The 26,780-nt window shown below is 46.3% G+C and overlaps 1 protein-coding gene across 1 annotated transcript in view; it reads right to left on the bottom strand.

The window, feature by feature from the left end:
• The window catches only part of RBFOX1 (RNA binding fox-1 homolog 1), a 2,121,844-nt gene that overhangs the window by 1,815,766 nt on the left and 279,298 nt on the right, over nt 1-26,780 (bottom strand). The window contains exon 2 of the mRNA XM_053929075.2: nt 5,856-5,915. The gene's annotated coding sequence lies outside the window, so the exon portion shown is untranslated. The remainder of the gene's footprint in view (nt 1-5,855; nt 5,916-26,780) is intronic.

Raw genomic sequence — 26,780 nt, 5'->3', positions numbered from 1 at the left:
TCAACTGAAGAGGGAAAAGCTGGAGTGGATGATTGGTTAGAGCTTGTTAGATAATCCAGAATCTATATAATGAGAGCATAGACCAGAGCACCACCAGGGATGTGCCAAGGGGAGAATGGATAAGTTCTGCTGATTTCAGGCTGGGAGTGGGAGAGGGAATCACAAAGGATCCCGGGGGGGACAAAGAGGATGGCAATGCCTTTGAAAATACAGGAAGAAATGTAATAGAAGAGGAGGGGCCACTAGGCAGTTCCATGTTAGCTGCTGTGAGTCTCCATGAGACACCTGGCACTGGGCTGGCACCTGTCTGCACTGTCCCCTCCTGTGCCCAGGAAGATGTTACTAATTGATCGTGCCACTCCTTCCTGCTGAGGGCAGAAATGGCCTTAGCACCATTCCTATTTGACTGGCACCTCTAAATGCTGTGTTGCCTATTCCTCATTCCTGGTCACAGGCATCAAATCACAGGTCAGGGGGTTGATAGCTGGAAGAGCCTGGCTGACCTTCATTTTCCAGATGAGGAAGCTGCAGTCCTTGGAGAGCTGGTGCCAGAACGGACACAGAATCCCCCCACTCCACCAAAGCTCCTGCTCATACATTCTGCTGCCTCTTGGAGTGTAAATCAGGGCACAGGCCTGTCAGCAATCACAGTAATTATGAACCGGGGCGTAAAAGACCAACAAACCTGCCTCAAGAAGAAAATGGTTCCTTTTATTTTTCTTTTAGAATCTGGCATCAGACCTTAGTCAATTCCCAGCAGAATGAAGGCTGGACGGTGGTGAGTGGGTGTGCATGCACAGGGTGTAGTCTGGAACAGGGTCGTGTTTTCTTCCTCAGGCTTCACATCCAGCCCTCTAAACAACACGGGTCGCTTTTGCTAAATTCCAAAAGGTGGCAGCATTCCATTAAATATTCATTTGCCGCTGAGGCTGCAGCAGGGAGCGTCCTACAGAACTGACATGAGAAGAAAGTTAAGATTCCCAAATGGTGGGAGGTTGGGACAGCTGGACAGCCCAGCGCTGGTGGGGGGCTGGTGCCTGGGGGAGCTGTGAGCCCTTTTCTGAGGGATGAAGGGAAGGTGCTGGATGGAAAAATGCTGGAGCAGTGTACTTGGCTCCAAGACAAGGAGAAGGACTTACCTCGGGACTTCCATAGCACAGTATTTGGGGTGCAGAGACCCATGTTGATGCCAGGCATCGCCCTGTCCTCTAGGATGAGGGTAAGACCTGTGACCTGCTTCTCACCCCTCCCATGACCATGTTAGAACATATATGCACAAGACACCTTCTTGCGAGCCCCGCCCTGGAGAGACCCTCCTGCTGGCCTGAGGAAGTAAGCTGCAGGATGCGAAGGCCCGGGCGGGGGCCACGTGGAAGGGAACTGCGGGTGGCCTCGAGAAGTAGAGGGCCTCTGTCCTACAGCTACAGGGAACTGCGTTCTTCCAACAACCGGTGAGCTCAGAAGGGAACCTCAGGCTCCAGATGAGATCCCAGCCCTGCTGATGCCTTGACTGCAGCCTCGTGAGAGACTGAGCAGAGGACCCCGTGCCTTGCACATGGGTGATAAATGGGTGTTGTTTTAAGCTAAGTTTCAGGTGATTTTTATTCAGCAAAAGAAAATGAATACAGTCTATTTCTGGTACAGTAAAGTGCAGAGGTTATGAAATACGGCTCTGAAATGAGGCAGAGCAAAATGGAAATTTGGGCTCTGCCACTTAACTGCACCATGTCTCCAGTGTAATCGGGGAAGAGAAACAATAAGGGTAGTAATGTTCTTCTTGCTGGGGCAGTGTCACCTCCATTAGGTTTAGGACACATTCACTCCAGAGCAAGCCCCCAGAATGGAGTGCGAATCTGCAAGTTTCAGCCTCATTTCCCAAATGCCTCTCCTCATAGGACTATCTGACCACAGATAGCCTTGACATTTAAAGACAGGTATGCCATGCATCCAGGGTTTCACTTCAACACAACCTCTTCTTCTGGTGCCTAAGGAAAACTCCAGTCTGGTCTAATATTCAAGGAAAGCATGCCCATCTTGGATGCATCAAGCGGCAGAAAGGTTGGTGTCCAACCTGGCATCTTCCAGTAGGATCTTTAACAGGTAACAGACCAGATGTGATTTTCTCCTTACCTGTTGGCTCCAGAATCAACCACATCTAACATATTCCCAGAAATGTTCCTTGCACCACTGAACAGAACCAGGTGGCCTTCCTCTCAGCTCAACTCAGCTCAGGAAACAGTCTAATCTAGGTTGTGTCCCAGATCCTCCACCTATCACCGTAAGACCCTGAACAAGCCACTCTTCTCTGTGCCTGTTTCTTCACCTGTGAGAATGGGGGATGGACAGTTCATCCCTCATTGGGCTGCTCCAGGGCATAACAAAGGCATGCATTTGAAATTCTGCGCACAATGCCAGATACTTCCTAGGTGCCTAACAATGCTAGCTCTCGTTATTAATATTATGTTCGTTTTCTGGAAGCAAGTGAATCACACCTGGTATATCAGGAAGGACCTTTCTGGGAGGGGTTACTAAAGGGGAAACAGAAATTGCAGAGCTAGCAGTGTGTACAAGGGGTGGCAAGGTGCCAAGCCCTGAGGCATCTTGCCTCCTGGGGTAGCCAAGGACCAAAGTCTGTCTCCAGGCCCTAGTTTAGTCTTGTAAGCATCATTTTCACTCCTCCAAAAGGACTGCATCATTGCTATAACAAATGAGAATGAAACTTTAATAAAATGCCCTCAGGTGTCCTAGAAGCCTCCCTCACCAGCCCAGAACTCGTGGATTCACTTTATAAGTAGTCATTACAAATATTATTATTGTTACTATCAAGATAACAACTCATTTAAAAATACAGTAAAATCAGAAGAGTCCAAATAAAAAATGCAAAACACACCAATTTAGCTTAATTTCCCATCTGCCTTTCTGACATCTCTCTCTGTATTCAGAGGGAAGGAGATATACGAATGTAACTGCACACAATTGGAATCATATGATATATGCTATATTTCTCACTCAACAATACATCACGAGCATCTTTCCAAGTCAATAAATGGAAGTCCTCACCACAAAATTCTAGCAGCAGCTTGCAATTGGACTTCATAGTGCACAGAATTTATTTAAGCAATTCCTTATTGATGGATATAGATAGTATGTCTTATTATTATTTTTCCTAACATAATCATCCCTCAGAAAATACACAAACACAGCATTTCACATGGGCACAGTCATCCCTAAGGTGTAAGTACCTAGAAGTACGACTACTGGATCGAAGAGTGAACTTCTTTTATGCTTCGAGCACAGGAGAGAAATGGCCATCCAGAATGGCTGGTCACAATAGGCTGCCACCAACAGAGGCCACAAAAATTAGTGCTTCTGTCTATGATACATTAGGGTAGGAGCTGGATTCCAGCCAGGAGGACCCACAGCAGCAGCACTGAGGGCCAGGGATGGGAAAAAGAAGAGGGTTAGGGTCCTCAGATCTTCACAGCATGAAACTTAAAATTCTGCAGGCTCCAGTGGGGAAACAGCAGAATAGAATCTTCACCTCCAGTAAGAGAGAATCCATCGGCCTTAATGAGGTGATGCTGGGAGCCAGGAATACCTAACCTGACCCATCCCAAGAAAGCTGAAAACCCAGGGGGTGCTCTTCCAAGCTCCAGGAAAATGAACAGATCTCAGCCTCCATGAGTCCTATTGTGAGCAATAGTATTTAAGGTGGGGAAGCTTTCTCCCCACTTTGCAACCATTTTCCCTTTAAAACCTTCTTCACTGCATCTCCAACTTCAAGACTCTCTGGTGAGTCACTTTCCTCCTCCAAGCTTCATTTTTTCCATCTGCAAAATGGTTTTAGTTATCTTTGTTTTCTTTTCACAGACTTGGTTTGAGGCTATAAGAATCTTGTATGAAACTACAAGGCACAATTATCTTAAGATTATGAAAAGTATGGTAGCCAGCCTCCAAAGTAGCCCCAATGACCCTCTGGGTATCTACGTTGGTGTGTAGTCCCCTAGTACGATTTCATCAGGGTTGGTTGGCATGGAGGATAGAACGCAGCAGAGGTGACAGCATGTGACTTCTAAGGATAGGTCAGGCAAACATGGTTTCCTTCTCTCTCCCTCTCTGTGCATCTGTGTGTGTGTGTGTGAGTGCATGTTTCAGATTTCATCCTCTAGGGGAAGTGACCGGCCATGTCACAAGGACACTCAAGCAGCTTTATGGAGACACCCTCACAGGAAGAGCTGAAGCCACCCGACAATAGCATTATAAGTGAGCCGTCCTGGAAGTGGATCCAATAGCCCCAGTCAGGCCTCAGATGACCGCAGCCCCCGCTCATAGGAGATATTGTGCCAGAACCACCCATCTAAGCCACTCCCAGAATCCTGACCCACAGAAACTGCGAGATTGTGTTTGTCTCTGTAAACCACTAAGGTCCGGGGTAAATTACATGGCAAGAGATAACGACTAATACACTTTCTTGATCCATTCATCATTTCCATGGATACCAAATGGAGAAACTATGTCACAGCATTGGTCTGAAGCTGCAAGAGTGTTCTCCAGTGACATACTGGTGAGAGGGTGAGTCCAGCCTGTGTGGCTTTGGGTGCGTTACTTTACTTCGGTGGAGTTCTGGTTTCCCCACCCACAGAGGGAAGATAGCGGCAGCACTTACCTAATGCGGCCATTGAGGGGACTGAATGGGAAAAGAGATGAAACACTCACTCACCCTCAAAGTGGGACCAAGAAGTCGGTTGTATGATCGTCATTTATCACCTTTTCTCTTTTTCCTCCTTCTCTTGGCATCACAGGTGAACACTTCTTTTAAGCGATCCAGCAATTAATTTATCATAAAACCCTGCCTCAAAAGTCATTTGGGGGAACAGACAGAGGCCAAGTGGCGGGTTCTTGGAGAGCCCAGTTCACACCACGTAACCGCACAGAATGAGCACACAGTAGGGGAAGCATGCCAAATATGGAGCGCACTTCTTCTGATAAAAGAATTTACTCTCAGCCATTCACTTGTTACTATCACAATGTCATATCTACATTATTATTATTCCCAAACTCTTATTTCCATACTCTTCCTTTAAATCCACTCACCTTTTTTACTGAAATATTTTCAAAAGAAATCTCATATCACTTTATAAATAGAAAGCCAGGATCACTTGCTATAAAGATAACCATAAAACCAAATACATAATGATTACTACAAAGCAACAACAACAAAAGTCTATGTGCCCCTTCAAATCATCACACAGACACCAGCAAACACAAACACCATGCTTTTTCCAAGCGGATGCACAGCAGTGCAGGGAGCATCTCTGCGACTCTCAGCTCTGCCCGGATGACAGATGGAGAAGGCACAGGTATCCACACCTAGCACCATCCACAGTCACATGCCCTCAGGACCTCAAGTCCAACACCATGATGTAGGGCCCCAGAGCACTCAGTAAGCATCCCTGTCTTTACCATGGGGACAATCAGACGATGTTAAACTTCCTTCCCATTTCCCAGCACCTTGGGGACCACCCTCACATCAAGAAATAGAGACTAGGAGGAGGCCCCGCCACCAGTCACTGCTCCCCCAGATCTGTTCCCAAATGACCTGGCCTCTTTCAAAGGGAGGTGCTCCGCTTTCCTATCACGTCCCACACGGACTGGGACTGGCCCCAGGCGTTTCCTAATAGAAATTCTGTGGGCGCTTGGGAATCTCGATTCCCCTCAAACCCAGTTACTTCTCCAGCAAGATTGGTTTCAGGTAAAAACCACTCCTGGTGATTGATGATGGAGACCAAGGAGGCTGAAAAGGATGCAAAAGCAGTTTCAAAATCTAATCTGGTCAGCAAAATGCTTCTACTTACTGAGTCTTGAGGACTATTTCTGGCACTGGAGAGGAGGGCTGAATTTTCAAATTTGCAGTCCTGGCAAAAAAAAAAAAAAAGGTGGGGGAACCCAAGTTTAGAAAATAGCAGTTGCAATTTGGAGTAACCCTGAGTCTCTTGCTACCTTTAGCCGTAATTCATTCATTCATATTTTCTTTCTCTCTCTCTCTCTCTCTCTCTCTCCCCCCCCCCCCCGCCCCGCACACACACACCTTAAACCTGCACTGCCCAGTGCTCAGCACAGCAGCCGCTGGCCACGTGCGGCTTGTCCGAACTCAAATGGGCTGTAAGTATAAATTACACACTGGATTTTGAAGACAGTGTGGGAGAAAAAAAGGAATGTAAAATACCTCATTAATATTAATATCTCATTAATATTTTTATATCAATTACATGTTAGAATGATAATATTTAATAATATATAAAAATGAAGTGTATTATTCTATTTAAATATATAAATATGTTATGAATATTTAAAACAAAATATATTGTTACAATTAATTTTACCCATTTCTTTTTACTTTTTAATGTGGCTACTAGAAAATTTTAAATTGCCTCTTGGGCTCTTGTGATGTCTCTATTAGGCAGCACTGGTCTAGATTCTTCTCTGACTGTGAACCCTGCACCCCAGCCTGGGGGCACAGGTGGTGGCCTCAGGGAGCCACACCCAATGCCCTGGCCCTGGCACAGGGTTTGGGGTTGACTTTCTGCTGTTTCACCCCTGCAACAGCTCGTATTACTGGAGCGGCTGTAATGCTGTGTACTTATTTCTTCTTTAACCCTCACAAGGATATAAGAAAGGTCTCAATCTCAGCCCCATTTTACAGATAGAGAAACGCAGAGAGGCTGAGAAGTCAGCCAAAATAACTCAGCAGAGCCACAGCATAGCCAGGGCTTGGACCGAGATGTTCATGGATGGATGTTAACCATTGTCATCATATTCTCCCTCCGATGCAGCACAGCACACGGGAGCATGTTGCCATCAGTCACCATCCAGCTCGGGGTTGCTGCCCCTGCTTCAAAAGAGCCAGCAGTACCTAAGCTCCTAATTTTTTCCTCCCGCTAGCCGAGGGAGGAAAAAATTCTGCTCTCATTATGCTAAGTGAAATAAGCCAGACGGTGAGGGACAAATACCATATGATCTCACCTTTAACTGGAACATAATAAATAGAAAAAAAAAAAAAAAAAGGAAACAAAATATAACCAGAGACATTGAAGTTAAGAACAATCTAACAATGGACAGGGGGGAGTGGGGAGGGGACAGTGAGGAGAGGGGATTACAGGAACTACTATAAAGGACACATGGACAAAATCAAGGGAGAGAGTGGAGGTGGGGGAGGGAGGGGGGTTTGCCTGGGGTGGGGTGGAGGGATGGGGAGAAAAGGCACACGACTATAATTGAATAACAATAAAAAAATTTAAAAAAAAAATTCCGCTCTCCATATCCCTGAGCCTACAGCCCCAGAGGTCAGCTCTCCTACTCAGCTGACCGTCCCTCACTGTGCCACACTTCCATGTCATGTTAGTTAGGGGGAACACGGGCAGCGTTCCTCCCTAGGAGATGGAGATGGCACAACTCAGGCTGCATTCCTTGGAGGACTTCCTCCACCCTTCCTGCCACTTTTAGACTTTTTCATGCCCTGCAATTGCATGTGCACCCCCTGGATTGGCAGCCCCCACCCTGTTGGCACAGTCTCTGTGTCATCCTAAACAAAGCACCAACTCCGTGCCCAGCCCCCTGCGCCATTTCCCTTCTTACCTTAAAAACAGCGAGAAGCACATAGGGTCTAAGCCAGGTTTGATGAGGGAAATGGATGAGATAAGAGGTGATGCCTCTCAAAGAGAAGCCAACACCTGTCACCGTTTTAGGGATTTGTCATGCACTAGTGTGAGCTCCCAGAGTGCCATGGCAGGTGGCATTAGAATGTGACATTGTTTGCATAAAAATGACCTTTAAAGGGTTTATCTTTGGGGTTAACAAAAGGCTAAGACCAGGCTAATTAAAGCCTCCTGACAGAAGGTGAGGAAATCAGGGGAAGGTAGACTTCTAGGGATGGAACCGGTAAAACCTGCAGGGACCCTAGCTGTGTGAGATAGCTGGGGTCAGCCCTGTAAATGTTTGCTAGGCTACCGGGGCCCACCACACCCTGCAATATCCTGACCACAGGGGTGTGATGCTCCTTAAGACACCTGGGTGCTGAGAGAAAGAAGGTAGGCTGAGGAGCCCACAAGGCCAGATCATGGCCCCAGGCAATCTCAGGGATACACATTTTCATCATACCAGTGAGAGTGCATTTTCTACAGCAGACAATCAGAACAACTCCTTGACATGTGGGTTGAGTAAAGGACATGACATTTAATGAAATCATGGAGATTTCTGTCATCTCCGAGTGGTGGTGATGAAGACCTTTCTAATTGTGACCCAAAACCCATAAATCAAATGATTCAAAATTTTGAATAATAATGTTTTCTGCATGAAAAATAAAACCTTAAACAAAGCATAAGACAAAAAAACAAGATGAAAAATTGTAACTCATTGAACAAAGGGTAATTTCCTACAAATTAATTAGCTCCCCCTAATCAATAAGAAAAATATCAATGGAAATCAAAGGGAAAAAATGAGCCAAGGAAACATACAGAGAATTCACAAAAGAAATGGCAATGCAAACGTCTGTTAAGGGATCCTCTACTTCATCCATTATAAGAGAAATGCAAACTATGATGATGTATTATTTTACTGAGACTGGCAAAGATGAAAGTTAGGCAAAGTATTGAGGTGGCAAGAATGTCGAGAAATGTATTCTTACACACAGTGGAATTATGCATTGGCCAACATTGGAAAAGTTGATAATATTTGAACTAGCAACTTCATTTCTTGGATTTCTACTATAGAATGTCTGCATGTATGGAAAAAGACCGGTGCCAGTGATAGTCACTGAAGCATATTTTATTAAAAATATTGGGAGCAACATATATTTCCATTACTCAGAGGTCATGTAAATAAGTTAAAGTGCATCCAGACACCCTCAGTAAAATAACAAGGCAGCTCAACATGGGAGGACAGAGACAAACAGTAAAATGCTGAGTGGTATGTCTCACATGCCACAGTCTGTTCATTGTTCTCAGAATATATGCGTATGTAGCATATGCATTGAAATCTCCAGAAGAGAGATTTTTTTATGCTTTTTTAAAAGGCTGATTTTGGAGAAAGGACCTGAATGAGCAGGATGGGGAAGTAAAACAACTCATTTTAGCCCTGGACGGTGTGACTCAGTGGGTTGGGCATCGTCCCGCAAAGCGAAAGGTCACCAGTTTGGTTTCCAGTCAGGGCACATGCCTGGGTTGCAGGCCGGCTCCCCCACTGGGGATGTATGAGAGGCAGTGATGGATGTTCATCTTGCTCATCAGTGTTTCTTTCCCTCTCTTTGTCTCTCCCTTTGTCCCTCCCTTCCCCTCTCTCTAAAAATAAATAATTTTTTTTAAAACCTCATTTTACTCTTCGGACTCTTAATTGTGTACTCTGGGCATGCATTTTCAATTAAAAATATTTATTTTATCTTAAAATTTTTGTTGTATGTTGAAAAGAAAATAATGCAAGGGAATGGCATATGGCAATACTAGCAGAGCGCCCTTTGTGTATGGAATTCATTTCTTACATTTTCTGAAAAAAATTAGCTCACACAACATGGCAAATGATTTGATATTTCTTCGAAGGACAAAAGCCCTGTCTTTATAGCCTGAATGCAGAAATATTGGCATTGATGGCTTTTACCCAGAAATTCATATATGTGGCACACAAGCCACCCCTGCCCTTGTCGTCCTCCTCGCAGGCAGTACCAGTGGAGAGCTACAGTTTCCTGCTGAGCCCAGACGCAGTGTCAGGGTCCAACCCAGCACACTCAGAAATACTACCCATCCACGCACATTGACAAGCCAGCAGAAATCAAGTCCTGTCCCTGGGTACAGCAGGGCAGCCACAGGGCAAAGCCCAGAAACCTGGAAGGAAAGTCTCCATTCACGTGATTCCTCAGCAACCCCACCTGCACCTGGGTACGAGTTTATATCACCAGCTTCTCACCGCCCCCACCGGTTCGCTTCTCATCGCCCCCACCACTGCCTGGCTTCCTAGCAGCCAACTTCTGAAGCAGCCCATCCTCTGAAAATGTCATCCGAGCCCCACCTGCCATCCCCAGATCAAACTACCCAGGGCCCTTCTGAGGAAACGCTAGTTAACCTTCAGCAAGGAACTCAGGCTCCCTCTTTCCCCCAACTTAGAAAATTCTGTGTAAATGTCAGATTAAGCTCTTCGTTCCTCTGCTTTTAAAATGAGAGATAAAATTTAGCTCTCTATTCCCAGATGTTAAAATCTCTGCTTCTCCCCAGGGCAAAGAAATCAATGTGAGTAAGCTCCGTATTTTTTTCCCTTGAAACACGACCACTTCCAGCAATTTATTTGACTGACTATGCCTTCTATTACCATGTAAATTGTTTCAGACTGCAGGAAAAAAAAGTATTAATCTCCTCTCAGTAAGTCATAAAATAAAGAAATCAATTTCAAGGTCAATTTAGCCCAAATAACACCTGCTGCCCTTTTTTGTAACATGCAGACTCCTCTGAAATGCTAGGCTGTTGTCTACGGCGTCACTACGCAGCCACAGAAACTGCATTTCAGGCCAGTCAGGGAAGCTACAGGGAGGAGTATGAATTTGGGAAGGACAGGGTTAACAGGACTCAGCAAGGCCAGGGCAGGGGAGCAGAATGAGAAGGCAACTGGAGTCACAGCTGGGCTGAAGACAGGAGTCGGGCCGACTTGCTGTGTAACTCTGGGAAAGTTACTTAACCTTTCTGAATTTCACAGTCTGCATTTGTAAAACTACTTAAAATAGGATGAGGTCTAGGTGATCTTACAGAACCCTTCAGCCTAGTCCTTTGTGGACTTTGTCGAAGGTTAGACACCAAGAGAACTGGCTGAGATGGCCAGGTTTATGCAGCTACTCTTCATCAAGAGACAGGGTGGTATAGTGGTTAAGGGAACAGCTCTAGAGTCTGACTACTGGTGTCCACATTGAATTTCTTCCACTTGTGAGCTGCATGACTTTGGACAAGATACCTGACTCCTAGTCCCTGAGTTTCTTCCTCTGGAAAATGGAAGTAATGACAATACCCATTTCTAGAAAGAGAGAACTATCATACTCACTCAGTGGGCGAGTAAACTGGAAGCAGGGAAGTTATGTGACTCGCCCAGATTTCATCATTTAGACGAGGCGGCTCCGGGTCTCAACCTTGAAGCCCATGCATCCAAAGCCCTTGTGCCATTCCCTAGGCAACAGTGCCTTCCAGTTTTCCTGGTCCCCAGTGGGAAGGTGGCATGAACCCCAGAACCTCGGGAGGTGATCGTAGCATACCCAACTTGGCCTCGCTAACCCTGTGGATAAGCAAGGCATTTCCATAGCACGCTCCTATGTCCTCTGCCAGCATCCCCCACGCCCACCTGTGAAGCAGTCACAGAATGGAGGCAGCATCTCCCCATGGGTGGAACCCCTGCCATCAGGAGAGTTTCTCCTCACCTCACTCCACATGCACCACCCCAGCCTTACATGGCCTCATGTAGTATGTGATTTTTACCTACATCTAGCATATTGACCAGGTGTCCCTGGGAGCCACGATATCCAGGTGGCCCCAAACCATCCTGTCTTCATTTCAGCAAAAGCCAGCCCTATCCAATCAGCTACCAAGACTTACTGCCTCTCCTGTGAGATGCCTCCACCAGTGAAATGCCTATCCCACTTTGCATCCCCAAGACTCGTGACTGAACTCAGGTCACCTCCAGTGCAGCGATTTCCATGAAGGCCTCTCTGGCTCCATTTTCTCTCCCCTACAGTTCATTCTCTACTCTACAGAGAGAGGAGTTGTCTTCAAGAACAAATTTGTTCATGTTGTTCCCACTGGAACACCCTCCCAGTCCCCCATGTCACTGGAACCCTGCAGTGCTGCCCATCAGTCCTGTGGGGGATGCAGCGGGGACTGTAGCGCTTGCATATGTCACTCGGGCATGGAGGCCCCGAACAGACCACGTCCGACAGCCCTAACTGATGCAGCTCCAGACGAGTGCCTGGCCCTCCTGGAGCCGTGTTAGAAAAGCAAAAGGCACAGCTAACTGAGCATTTACTAAGTCCGTTCATATACAATCACACAGCTAGTTAGGTGGCAGAAGCTGGAAGGGCAGTTGGGCTCTGTGTCTCGGTTCTCAGTCTCTTTTTCTAAAAACAGCTTTATTGAGATAGAATTCACGTAACATACAATTCGTTCATTTACTGTGATGATTCAGCGGTCTTTCTCACATTCACAGATCCATCCCAAGATCACCACACTCGTTTGTAGCACCCTTCCTCACCCCAGAAAGGAGCACTACACATTTTCAGGACCATCCCCCATCCCTCCATGCCCTGAGCCCTCGCTGCCTGCCGGTCTACTGTCTACCAGTTGGCCCATCGCGGACCTTCATATACATGGAATCAGATGACATGCGGTGTTTTGTGACTGGCATTCTGTTGCCGAGGCTGATTCAAGCTGTAGCATTATCAGAAAGAACTTTCTTCCTTTTCTATGGATGAAAAATACTCCATTTTAGGAATAGACCACCTTTTGTTTATTCATTCATCTGGTGATGGACATTTGAGTTCTTTCCACTTTTTTGGCTGTTATGATAATACCACAGAAAACATTTGTGTACATGTTTTAATGGGCACATAGTTTTAACTTTCTTGGGTATACATCTAGGTGTGGAAATGCTGGGTCATATGCTAACTCTGTTCAATCCTCCCAGGAACTCCACACGGCTTTCCAAAGTGGCTACAACATTTTACATTCCCCCCAGGAGTGTATGAACTTTCTGGTTTCTCTATGTTTTCATCGACACGAGTTCTTACCTGTGTTTTGGATTCTAGCCATCCTAGTGAGTGTGAAGCGGTGTCTGACTGCAGTTTTGATTGGCGTTTCCCTGAGGCCCAGTGATGTCGAGCATCTTTTCACGTGCTTGTTGGGCATCAATATATCTTCCTTGGAGAATTGTCTATTCATGTCCTTCGCCCATTTTTAAATTGGGTTGTCTTTTTATAACTGATTTATAAGTGTTTTATATGTTCTAGACACAACTCCTGTGTCACAGCCTGTCAAGGTCTGGCAGGCCCACTCTCGCTTCATGGAGACGGAAGAAAACGTGCGGAGCTGTGGGGGTGCTTGGCGTGCCTTTATTCACAGGTGGGTGAGCCACGCACGCTGCAAACCGCATGTCTCTAGTGAGAAGCCCCTATTCCCTAAGAGGCAAACAAGGCTGGCTTCCCGCCAGAAAATTATATGACATAGCATAATTCTGTGCACGCGAGCCCACTTCATGTTATGGGAACAGTTTATCAGTCCCAGTCTCAAGGCTATGAGAACATTACTTATGAGGCCCCTTCAAAGCTATGGGAACACTGCTTCCCTTAGTTACCCAGACACCTGGGTGAGGAAGCCAGACTGCCTCCACTTACCCTACAAGTTCCTTATCAGATATACCATTTGCAAATATTTTCTCCTATTCTTTGAGCTGTCCGATCACTTTTGTACAGTCTTACAGGAAAGCAGCTTGGTTATGTCTGTTGCAAATAAATAACCAGTGGGGTATGTCACAGCGTCTTCTCAGAGCTTTTTATCCTGGTTCCCCCCTGCCCTCCCCAGGGGTTAGGACTTAGGCATATGTTTTAGAGGTCACTACTTACTCTACTCAACACACAAATGAAAAATGCCAAGACTTGACATAAATAAAGTCAGACTCTCTGGTGGTGAAGCAGGAGTTTGGGTAATTCTTAAATCTCCCCAGGTGATGATGGTGTGCAGCCAGACTGCAGACCACTGGTTGAAGCCCTGAATAAATGCTGTGGTGGTCGGGGGGAGGCTGTCTTTGGAGGAGTCAAGGTCACCCCATGGGTGTCAGGACATCTACAAATAGCAGTGCCAGATTCCCTGTTGTGTGATCCTATGATTCGCATTCACCACAGCAGCTCCTAACCCTCTAACTGCTCTCTCCAAAGAGATGCAAGTGAGTTCAGACAGAGGATATTCACAAAGAAAAAAACAACAGCAAGGTGCAGAGGGGAACCATGCACCTGGGGAAAAGTCTGCAAAGTATAAAACCCAACAAAGCCAAAAGGTGGAAACAACCCGAGTGCCCATGAACCAATGAATGGATAAACTAAATGTACTCTATCCCTGCAATGGAATATTACTCAACCATAAAAAGGAATAGAATTCTGATAGCTGCTACAATGTAGGCAAACCTTGCAAACATTATACTAAGTGAAATAAGCCAGACACAAAAGGCCACATATTGTATGACTACTCCACTGACATGAAATATCCAGGACAGACAAATCTGTAGAGACAGAAAGATTACTAGTGGTTTCTAGGGACCGGGGGGAGAGAGGAATAGAGAATAAAACTGCTCCATGGCTATAGGGTTTTATTTCGAGAAGGTGAACGTGTTTGGAACAAGACGGAGGTGGTGGCTGCAAAATACCTTGAATATACTAAATGCCACTGAATTCTTCTCTTCAGAATAGTTAATTTTATGTTATATTAATTTTACCTCAATTTGAAACAAAAATCAAAAATATCCCAGCAGACCCAGACTTCTATTGCTCTTTTGGTGCCTCAACCATATTTTTTCTCAAATAAAAAGAAATATATAAAACCACAGGTTATTACATACATCTGTACAATCAAGGGAAGTTTTTTCTTCTATTCATCTCAAAAGCCATTAAAATTAATAGGGTCTGTATCAGTAGTGTCTAATAGAGTTACCAATTCACTGAATCAAGAAACAAGCGTGAGCAATAGCAGAACTGTGGTCCCCCAACGCAACGAGAATTTTAATCTCATGGCAGTGAGTGAGGTGCAGGTAACCACGGCTGCCTGGCCCACCTGTGGTGCAGGGAGGGCATCTGACATCCGAGGATAAGGGACACTCAGGAGAGAAGAGCCCACCTGCTTGTGCCGCTGTGCAAGGGGAGATGTTTGAGAATAAAAGCTGGAGAGGGAGGTTAAAAACCAGTCTGGGAAGAAGACACTTCTTTGCTGTGCCCTTGCCAGGAATCTCACAGCGTGAACAGTGACCACTTGCACGTGGGCAACACTGTCTGAAAGAGGTGCAATGAGTGGAGCGAAGACGGAACTCACAGCACGCTGGGAGTTGCTGCGTGGAGATAAAGGAGGTTATTAGGGATGCAAGATGAAACTCGGACATATTTCCGGCTGGAAATGCTGAACACAGCACTCAAGTTTTCCCAAGGACAAGCACAGCAGGGGGCTGGCGAAGGAGTGGGGTGGAGGGAGTGGGGGGCGGGGCGCGTTATTACAGGAGCTTTTGCAAAATGAAGTCAGGAGAATGGCAAAACAAGTGAAGTGTTAAATAAATACTTCCTGAATGGACTCACAAGGGAGAACACTAACATTAGGATGTCTGAGAAGGGCTTTTTATCCAATCTGCCCAGGATTTCTTCAGGGTTCCTGAGAGAGAAGTTGCCAGTAACCCGCATGACATCACGGCCATTTGTGAGGAATGGGATAGTTGGAGCGTGGAGCACTACGCAGTCTCATGAGAGGGATGTGAACTGGACTCCGTGGAACCAGAAGTGCCTGGGGTAGCCTTGAGCCTCCTGGGCCAACCTTTGTGAAGGAAGAAGGCATCTCAGGGGTTAAGAGCACGGGCTCTGGATTTAGGCAGCCCCGTGCCGGAGATCCTGCTCCATCTTATAGTAGATGCATGACCCTGAATGACTCAGCCCATTTCCCTGAGCCTCAGTTTTCCCATCTATAGAATGGGGATAACAGCCTTCATCATAGAATATTATTAAATAAGACAATTATGAACACCCAATAAATTCTAGCTATCATCCCATTTTACAGAGAGGTAATGGAGGCTTATTCATGAGTCTCTGTGGCATTATGGCAAGATTTTTCTATGAATCATATCATTTGATATCTACAACAACCTTCAAGGCTGAAGAGCCAAACTGTGTGGCCTTGGAGATGTTGTATAACTTCTGTATGCCTCAGTTTCCTCCTCTGATAAAGTGGAGAGAATAACAGCACGTTTCCCAGAGGGCTGTTATGAACCTAAATGAGTTACTTCGTGTGAAGGTCTGAGAATAGAGCCTGGTGCTGTCTCAGTAAATGTGACTATCAATATCATCACTGGTACTAGCTCACCTTATAAACAAGGCCAGGAGAGGGTAAACAACTTGCCAAAGGACACAAAGATGATAAGAAACAGAGTCCATCTGACTGTAGCTCCTGCTCTTCTTTCCTGTTCATCACCCAATAGACACCTGGGGCTTAACTGATGACTGCCTCTTCCAGGACATTCCCAGGCCCACCCAAGACGCAGCGTGGCAAAAGTGCTTTGGACTCAGATGCATCTGGCTCCAAGTTCCAGCTCTGTTCTCACTTTAACATGTGACTGTGGAGGGTTGTTTAACCTCTCTGTCTTTAAGGAGGGGAATCATTACAGCACATTTGTTTCTCAGTACATGACAATGAATCCTTGCCTTCGATATTTTCTGCTGCCTTCTGGCCAGTGCCCTGCGTGAAAAGTGAGACACTGACTTTGCTAAGCTGTATTATTGCATTCTTTCACTCAGCTGCTCCAGAGGCATCTGGGGTCCTTGATGAGATAGCCCTTCCTCCTCTTCAGCCCATATCTACCCTGTGCCCTGTGTCCCGTCTGTCTCCCTGCCCGCCAACAAGAACAGGTTCCTGGGAGTGTGGTTGGATACTTCAGAGCCCCGGGTGTAAGCCAAGTCCTGGAGATTAGTGCTCCCTAGAGACTGCCTCCCTGCAGAAGAGCGAGCTGTCAGCTCTTTTAACAGTGAAATAATTGCAAGTTTGAATGTGGATTCTATGCCAAACAACTGCAATTAGAAGCCACCTTCTGTTCAGAACAACTGCTGCTTAAGTGTAATCCCTGCATCGTGCATAAACCCCAAATGAGTTTCTCAGTTTTGCTTTCAACTACACTTACAATGTCCTCCATTACTTGCCTAAAGCTCACATTGCTTCTGACCTCTCAGTGGCTTCCCTCTGTTCCTTGATAAAGTCCAAATGCCTAGCCAGGGCCAATAAGGCTTTGCATATGGTCTGCCCCCCCACTTCCTCATCCTCTTCCTCTCTCACTTTCCCCTCCCACTCTCTGAGCTCCAGATGTACCTGCTGTCACCCTGGCTTGGAAAGCTTTCTAGGTCCACTCTGCTGTTGAACTTCTACACAACCGTTTGGTCACAGTCCAAACATCACCTCCTCCAGGAGGCCTTCTGTGATGAATCACACTAGGTATGAAACCCTGTGCCATACCCTTGCCATGCCATGTACATTGTGGCACTTCCTAAAGCTAGCAATTAACTTGCATTAGTAATTCTCATTATTTGCATAATTACTGAGTGGATGACTGTCCCTGCCAACAGAATTGTGTGTCCATCCATGTCCTGTGGATGTCGTTTTGTTCTAAGTCCCAGCCCAGCCCCCACTGGCATACAGCAGGTACTCAATACATGTGCATAAAGGAGTATTTAATCATGCAAATAGCTATTCTTCCTAATGAGTGCAACCTGCTCGAGGTAGGGCCTGTGTCTTAGCCAGATTTCTGTTCCTTCATAGAACCTAGCACAGTCCCTGCATCACGAGAACTGCTTAGTCTGAAACGGCAGCATTGTCACGCAGACCATGCTGGAGCTCCTATTTTTGTTCTGTCAGAAAAGTGCAAACATGAGCCCAGGGCTGCCCTTCCCTGTCCTCCTTTGGATCCAGTCGAGCACAGCCTCTGAGGGTTGCTAGTGTGGGTACTTGCACGGATCTGGGAAGGCAGACAGCCCTTTCCATCTCACTAAAGACACACCCCAGCCTTGCTCACAAAGACATTTCTGGAATCATCATCGCAGCCAGCAAGACCTCCTCCTCGGCAATGTCCATTGCTTGGCCTATCCCAGGAGAGCTCGGGCCTTGCCCCTGCCCCCATTGTGAGATTGGGAAGGGACAGGGAAGGACCTGCCTGCATATATATTGTTCCATGCTCTGCCGTTTGAGGAATGGGATCATTAAGACAGGTTATGACATAAATGTAATGCCATCTGCTGAACAGCCTTCTGCATCTGGGTTGCCCTTGGCTAGAATCCCACCAGTTTGCTTTTAATTAAACCTGAGTGTATGAGCCCCCACCCCTTGGCCAGCGGTAAGATCAGGAGGCCCTGCCCTGGGGACAAAGCCAGGGCAGCCTCAGACACCAAGATGGCCCACATGGGGAGCTCAAAACCCACACAAAGCAGATGTTTGGAAGCTGAAAGCCTCCAGAGAACAATGATGAGAGTTGAAGCAGGACCAGCTGTAGGAGGCAACCCAGCCAAGCAGCCCTGGCCTTTGTCTAATGCCCGCATGCTGGCGGCTTGGTGCTGGGCAGCATCCAAGTCACTGGTGTCTAAGTGGGGCAGTTGGTACCACCTCAGGGAGAGGGACCACTTCTCCTAGTTCTTGAGAATATCCAAAAGCTCAGTTGGCACTCATCCTGAGGGACTGATGCCACATAAAGCTGAAACCCATGCAGCTGGGGATGTTTTCCCACAAGCTCTATCAGCAGTCAGTGTCTGCAGCTGCTTGTGGCTCAGAACCAGTGCTCACAGGAACCCAAAAGAGCAAGACTGCACTCACCGCCTCCCCAGGTGCAACCTTCACCCACCTGCCCACTGTTGGGGTCCTGCCATGCACCATCACTGTGCTGGACCCAGATGCTGCAGGGAGAGAGGCAGGCAGGCTCCCCGCCCTCTTGGGGCTTAGCATCTGTTGCAGGAGGTGCTAAGCCAGTAACCACAGAATTATTTGGATAGTTAGGTGTGATAAGTGCCACAAAAGGAGAAGTCCAGGGTGCTATAAGATCTCCCCTGGTGCAACAAGATCCAAAGCATGACAGGATTTGGAAGAAGAAGTGGGGCTAGAAAGAATCCTGGCTGAGGGGAAGCTGGGGCGAAGGCCCTGGGCTGGCACTTTAGAAACCAACCTGAGGTCCTTGGAGCATGGCAACAAGGAGAGCTGCAGAAGATCTTAAAGACCACACTCAGAGCCTTTCTCAGAGAGCAGCAGGGTGTTTGAGCAAGATCTGATGCGTGCTTGAAAAGACCACTCTGGATTTGGGAGTGCAGGAGCAAATGGAAGGAACACAGTAGGAAGCTGCAAGGGGAACGCTAGAATTCAAGCTGCCGGGGAGGTAGACAGAAGGAGGAAGGTAGAGGGGAAAGTGTTCAGGGGGTGGCTTTCCTAGGACAGGAGAGTTCAAGGTGCGTGGGAGTGAGGGAGGGAGGACAGGATATCTCTGAGTTTCTGTACAAGCACCTGGGTGGCCACCTGTGTTGTTCCCAGAGCCAGAATTGCCATGGAAGTGCCCACTGCAGAGAAGGTGGCGGGTTCAGTTTTGACCTGGTTGGAGAATCGGGTGTGCCTGCTCCATGCATTTGGACCTCCGGAGTAAAGGGGGCGGAAATTACCTGGCCCCGTGGAGTTTTAATCTTCATTTAACCTCCATTTCCTACATGGTTCATTATTGGTACTTCACAGAGGGGTTCCTGAGGATTCTTTTAATATCTGCTGAGAACCTAGAAGGCCTTAGCACTAACAGCTGTCAGAACTAAATTAATAAAACAACAAGGCCATTTCTTTTTTTCTTTTTCCATGCCAGGAGGCACTGTGCAAGAATATTTGCAGAAAGCAGCTGATCTCCCTGTGGCTTTTCATGTTTTGAAATTGACAATTCTTTCATTCCAGTCAATAAACCTCTAAATGTCAGACTATGGATGGGGTGTTCCTGGTGGGGCTTGGGGTCCAAGGTCCTTGCTGAAATTCAGGAAGGATGAAAGAGCTGACACTTCTCTCTCTCTCTCCCTTCCCCATCTTTTGCACTTACACACACACGCCATCCAACAAGTAAAAAAGAAATGCCTTCTGACATATTGGGGGCAAGTACGTAGAAGCCCAGGTCACCCGCCAGAAATTCTGAAACCCAAAACCTCTCTGCAAACTGAAACTTTCTGCTGAAATCTAACTTATATTCATCTAGTGGCAAAATCTCCTTGCACCCCACCAGAAGACTTCTTATACTGGGGAGCAAAAGTAGCTTTACAGTTGCATTGTGACCTTCTTTTGAGTCAATAAAGCTATTGTAATAATCATAACTCGCATATCTTTTTCCATTCAAATAACTGTAAACCTACTTTTGCCCACCCCTGTATTAGGTTGAACCAAAAGAAATCTCCCACATTCATTTGACTGGACTGTTTCTGACCTAAAAAATAACCATTCATCAGCTTAATGATATTTATTTATCCTACTTAATAAAGCCAGTGTGATATTGGCTTTTTGCAGAAATATTAATGTGTTTGATTCTGGAGTGCTGCCCCAGACCCCACCGGAGGTGTGATGTAATGGATAGCACAGACACCTGAGAGCCTTTCCAAAGTCCGAAAAATGATGAATTCCAAACCACTCCTGCTCCCAGGGGACTGCAAGCCTGCAGTAATGATGCAGTCATTGACCATTGGTGGGGCCCTTCCCATGTACAAGGTTCTGTTCATCAGATGATTCATTTGAGAATGAGGATGAGTAAAGGGTTCACGAATGCTAATTATACGGATACATATAAGGCACCCTTTTCCCCCATTAAATTGCTAGCTGATAAAGCCCCTTTCTGTTTAACATAACAATGTTGGGGTGAGCCTACCCCCAAAACAGGTTCATGCCTCCCTAACACCCCCAATCTGTAGAAAAACCCTGATTTAGCTGCAAAGAGTAGAAGCTGTTAGTTATAGAGCCAATCAGCCTAATAGGTTTCTTATTACGTCCCAAGTCGGCTTGTTCTCAGACCCCGACAACATAATTACGCTGTTCTTTTCTCTTGGAAATGGTTTGTGTGAACTTGGGAATACGTGTGATTCAATAAAGACATCCCACAGGGGGCTCCTATGGGTGGTCAATTAAGAGCGATAAACCAGCCTGGAAAGTGTCCTGGCAGCATCCTGCATCGGACAACCTGCAGGTGGGAGGAAGCAGGAAACGGGGGAGGAAGGAGAGAGAAGGGGACAGACGGGGCTTCAGCACAGGACTCTACACTGTAGAGATGGCTCCCGAAGGATATCCGTGCCTTAACTCCTCTTAATCTTGGCCCAAGTGCTATAATAAGCCATTCTTAGAACTTAATAACTCCTCAGCACCCAATCAATAACAACTCTGAAAAATCTCTTCCCTGTATTTATTCAGTTCTATAGCACTCAGACAGACACTTTAGCTTCTTAGGCCCGATGATACCCACAGCTGCATTTCACTTCCTTTATGAACTGGGTGGCTTACTGACATACCACCCCATACGGTGTGCCTTTAGGAAATGGGCTTCGATGGGAACTCCCCCTAATGGAAAAGCAAGAAGGACCAAAGAGATATATGAGTCAGCTTGTATGCAACATCTCCAAAACCAACCTAAAATTGACTTTGGCACTTCTCCTAGTTCTTGCTAATACAAAATATCACCTGGATCTTTGGGAGAAAGAAGCCAGGACACACATCTTTATAGCATTCATCTGGAAATTTATCACTATTCAGTTAAGGAACTTTGCAGCACTGATGGGTGAGCAAAAAAAAAATTTTTAGTTCCTCTCTTAGGTGAGTGAGTGGGAGCTATTTGCTTTGACTTTTTCAACTACTTTTTTTGGTGGAGCTGGACTTGGGGATTAACAGAAAGATGAGCAGAGGGGGAGAAAAGGAGAAATGGTAGAAGGAAAGTGAGTCTCTCTTGACTCCATCAAAAGAAAAAATTGCTGCAAAGCCTCCAACCCCAGTGGACCAGCCCCAATGAGCAAATAGCCTCACTTCAAAGTGTAGGCATGGTGCTCCATTTGCTGCAAACGTCATATAATGCCAGAGTTTGATGTTATTATTTTAAAAATGAGGGAAAATTGGGCATTCTGGAACCAGATTCCCTGGGCACCAATCCCAGTTCCAGAAGAGGTTACATATCATAGCAAATATGGATGGAGTTATATCTCTTCTTCCTATTTTGATGGGGAGGTGGTCAGCCCAATTATATTAATCAAGATGAACAGATTATTTATTGGCTAGGATCTATACAGGTAGCACTTCCGACCACTCCATGTGCCTCTGGAATCTTTCTCTCTGCGATGGGTCACTCCAGCCCTGACTGGCATGAGACATGTATTCTCCTCCCATCAGGCAGGAACAGCTGCAAGGGGATCTGGTGCCAGATATTGCCATTTTCCAGAGAGATTCTGATGGTTTGGGACAAGCAAGTTCACTTTTCTGAGCTCCAGGTGTATCATCCATCAAATGAGAAAAGTCATACCTGACACGGAGCTTTTAGGATGATCACCTGAGTTAGACCACATAAAGGACAAGTTTACTCAATAAACGGTGGCTGGGCTGCTGCTGATGATGATGATGACAGCGAGGATGATGTGATGGTGCTAATGATGATAATGATGCTGATGAAGTTGATGACAATGATGAAAAAGATGATGATGATGATGGTAAAGCTAAGGCTGGTGACGATAACAATGAAGATGATGATGATAGTGACTTTTCCTTTATTTCACCCATTCCACAATACCTAATTTCTCAGAATTAAAACTAAGAAACTGCCTATCAGAGAGAGTAATTTAGGATGTTTTCAGGGTAAAGGCAGCTTTGCCATCATGGTAAAATATATTCTCTTTGTAAAGCAAATGGCTTCCATGATGATAAAATAATCCCAAAGTGAAATCCCTCAGCAGAGATTGTTGTACCACAGGGTGAGTGACCCTTATTATTAAATATTATTATTACAAAGTTATTAAAGTATCCATTTGTTATCTGGTTAGTCAGGGGAGTGAGGCCAAAATCCATTAACACAGTATTTATCAAGCAGCAGGATTTGAAAATCCAGGCTCACAGCTCAGCAGCTGGGCTGCTACCTTCGCTGCCACTCAGAGCCCGCTTTGTGCAGCTTCCCCTTCTGGAGACAACACCTTGTTGCAAAACGAGAAACAAATCAATGACTTTCAAGAGTTTCCTTAAAGCCCCTGATTTCCCTAAAACAGAGCTCAGAGGTGCAGGGACTAAAATACAGAAGAGTTAGAGAAGTGTTGGCATTCGATACAAAGCACGCAACAATTTCCTTAAGTTACAAAACAAAAGCAGCTATTCAGATGGGGCAAGACAGGCTCCCGGGAAATGAAAACCTTTACAGAGGGCTGAAAGGCTAAAGATTCTGATGCAACACCCTCAGATCTCCCATTGTCCAGGCAGGGGCTCTTTGCAGCGTTATTGTTGGGTCAGAGAGCACAAAATCACTGCCGTCCCAGCCTTCGTTTCCCCACCTGGAAAAAATGAAATAGATGATCCCAGTGCCTTCACAGGTGCCGCATAGGGGCAGAATTCTACCAGTCTAAGATTATGAATCCGTCGGTTGTTCAAGTCCCTCAGCCTTCCGCTGAAAACAATAGCTTAAAACCTGCAGACCTCATTAGGAGAATGGAATCGGGGGCAACATGAAGAAGCTGAAAGGTAAACACAATACGGTATAGGACAGGCTGGTCCCACAGAGAGGAGCCTTGGGAGGCAAGACAGGGGAGGATAAACACAGGGAGACAGTCAGACCAAGGCAGGCTCCTCAGGAAGAAGCTAAGATCTATGCAACCCCTGGGACTGGAACTATCGAAATGAGCAGTGTTCAAATCACCTAGAGCTTATCCTAAAATGCCGTTTTCGCAAGCTCCACCTCAGTAACTCTGACTCAATATATTTAGGTGAGGCCCAGGAATCTGCATTTTAATGAGCACCCAAGAGAGGAACCACTTTTATGTCCTTCACCACCTCAACTGAAGCTGGAGACAAAGGCCAGCATTTCCAATAGCTGTCAGGGGAACTGGCACTCCTTTCTCCCACAGCTCACTTCAAATGCCCAAGAGTCATCCTGATGCCTCTCTTCCTCTCCCACCACACAGTCGATCCATCGTAAATCCTCCAGCTTGGCTCTTGGAATATAATCAGAACCCCCACTTCTCGCCATCTTTATTTCCACCACCCTGGTCTGGACCACCACCATTATGATAACCTCCTAAATATCTACACAACCCCAGCACCTGCCCTTGCCCCAGATGGCCGGGGCACGCTTCATAAAAAAGAAGTCAGGTCATGCTACTCTTCTGCTTAAAACCTTCAGTATGTCCCATCTCCCTCTGAGGAAAAGCTCTGCATGGCCATCGTCCCCAGCCCCCACTGCTATTACCTGTCTGGCCTTCTCCCCCAGCGCCCTTTCCCCTTACTCACTCCATTTCAAACACATTCTCCTGCACTCACTCTCCTGCTGCCCCTTCTCTCCTGATGGGGTGTCCACAGGACTCACACCCTCTCCTCTTTATGTCTTGGCTCAGATATCTTCTCAGAGAGGCTTTGCTTTGCACCCTTTGTAAAACAGCCCAACCCACACCCCAGGGAGCCCTCTCTCGCCCCTGGGCAGTTTTTCTCCATGACAGTGTTTTATAGGTCATCCCCTCTCCCCCCACAGAAGAATGATTCTCAGCTCTGGGTGCTTGGCCTCCCACTGGTCATTTGAGAATGCCTAGAGAGGTTTGGGTTGTCACGACTGGGGGAGGGGATGCTACTACCATCTGGTGGGTAGACACCAAGGATGCTGCTAAACACCCTAAAATGCTCAGGACTGCTTCCCATAACAAAAAATTATCTGGCCCAAAATGCTAAAACTGCCAAGAGTGAGCAATCCTGCCGTACACTGTAAGGAAAGCCTGGGGGAGCTCCTGATTATGATTGCGTCTCCCTCACCCGACACAGAATGGACCTGATGAAAGGTCTCTAGGGCTGCATGGAACCACCTGGATTAAGCCATTTCGTTCCCAACGAGTTATGTAAGTCACCACGCAGGAAGGAGCATACATCTGAGGTATGCCGAAAGGCTTGCTCGGCACCATGAGAGATCTGCATGTTTTGCTTTGTAACTTATCTCTATTCCTTTTAGAAATAGAAAGGGTCTACTACCTTAGCTATAAAAGTTAAAGACGAGCCTGGCTGATGTGGCTCAGTGGATTGAGTGCCAGCCTGCGAACCAAAGCGTTGCCGGTTCGATTCCTAGTCAAGGCACATGCCTGGGTTGCAGACCAGGTCCCCAGCAGAGAGCGCACAAGAGGCAAGCACACATTGATGTTTCTCTCCCTCTCTTTCTCCCTCCCTTCCCCTCTCTCTAAAAAGAAATACATTAAAAAAAAATTTTTTTAAGTTAAAGATGAACCACCACACCATGGGGCCACAAAGAATAAAGCACCCTTCTGGCTAATACCTAACTCAGAGTTCTGTATGCACAGAGTTATTTTGTAAAGGTCTCTGAGATTTTTTAGTAAGTGTAATACATGAAATGCTCTGAAGGTGCAACATTAGTTTACCCTTCAGGGGCTAACCTAGCCTGAGTGTAATTAAGCACTCAGAGTGGCCAAATGGTGGGCACTTACTGAGTGCTTCCTGGGGACCAGGAACTACTCTCAGGTCTTGACATACACTATCTCATGTTTAAACCTCATGACAATGATTATTACTCCTATTTACAGATGAGGAAATGGAGGCCCAAAGCACATGGCAAGTACGGGACAAAGGCAGGATTCGAACCCAGACCTTCTGGTTCAAACTCATCCTGTATGCTGCACACAAACTCAGCCGTCTATGAAACTGGGGTTAAAAGGAAAAAAAGAGAACAGACAGAGGAGCAAGCAACACAGATGGTAAAAGTCCTCCAGCACTGACTCGTGGAGTGACAGGTGAGGAGCACACACCCAGGCGCCAGGCCATGTGCTGCATTTCTATGCCCTCAAATGTTCCTTGGTAAATACCACAGGGTGCTGCAGCAATGAAAAGACTGGAGAAGTGTAAACCCCCTTCCTAATGTGGAAGTTTTCACTTAACTACTGAGTTCCCACTGCTCTGGGTTTTTAATCTTTATATTATCTGCAACATGACTGAAATTGTGTCTTCCTCTTTTACTAGGCTCGTCCTATGTAGGAGACAGAACACTGTGAATCTCAAGCTATTCTAACAGGAAAACCCATGTCAAGAAATGAAGAGGAGAAAAACAATCCTTAGTTGTTATCCCCAGGGCAGGATGTGCATAAAGATCACACTGAGGGGAAAGGAAAGGGAACAAAGGGAACTCAGTAGCCGAATGCCGGACCCACTCCATCCTGCAGCGTGGTCAAGAGAAAGGGCTTTGCAGGCAGTCACACAGACTCCTAGTCCTACCATTTTATTGACTTCGGAGGTTTGTTTAATCTCTCCAAACCTCGATTTCCTCATGTGTAAAATGGAAATGATAAAGTACCTGCCCCGTGGAGCTGTTCTGAGAATCCAACAAGATGGTAAATCTAAGTTCCTAGAGCCATGGCCAGAATACAGAGAGTGCTCAAATGGAATCTGAACTCTTACTGTTAATCCTTACCATAGTTTTCTGAAGAGGGTGTCATTCATTCTATTGTTCAGAGAATCAGTAGGTGACTTGGCACAAGGTGAGACCAAATCAGAACCGGGTTGCAACTGTGTCTGTGTACAAAGCCCATTCACTTAGCCCCACGGACATATACCCTGGGCAGTCAATCCTTATAATATGTTCTACCAGGCCTGACCAGTGCCTTCGATCAGGGGAGAGGTTTAACCTCGCATGAGGACACAAAGTAAAGAGGTGTTATGACTTTCCAAACCCAGTTGAACTATTTGGGAGAATGTGTGAAAAAACAGACATCCTAAGTATTGACTTAAAAGCATGAGTACTAAACCATCACTGAG

The sequence above is a fragment of the Desmodus rotundus genome, chromosome 1 (genome assembly GCF_022682495.2).
Source record: "Desmodus rotundus isolate HL8 chromosome 1, HLdesRot8A.1, whole genome shotgun sequence".
NCBI classification, from domain to species: domain Eukaryota; kingdom Metazoa; phylum Chordata; class Mammalia; order Chiroptera; family Phyllostomidae; genus Desmodus; species Desmodus rotundus.
This window is presented reverse-complemented; position numbering and strand designations above follow the sequence as displayed.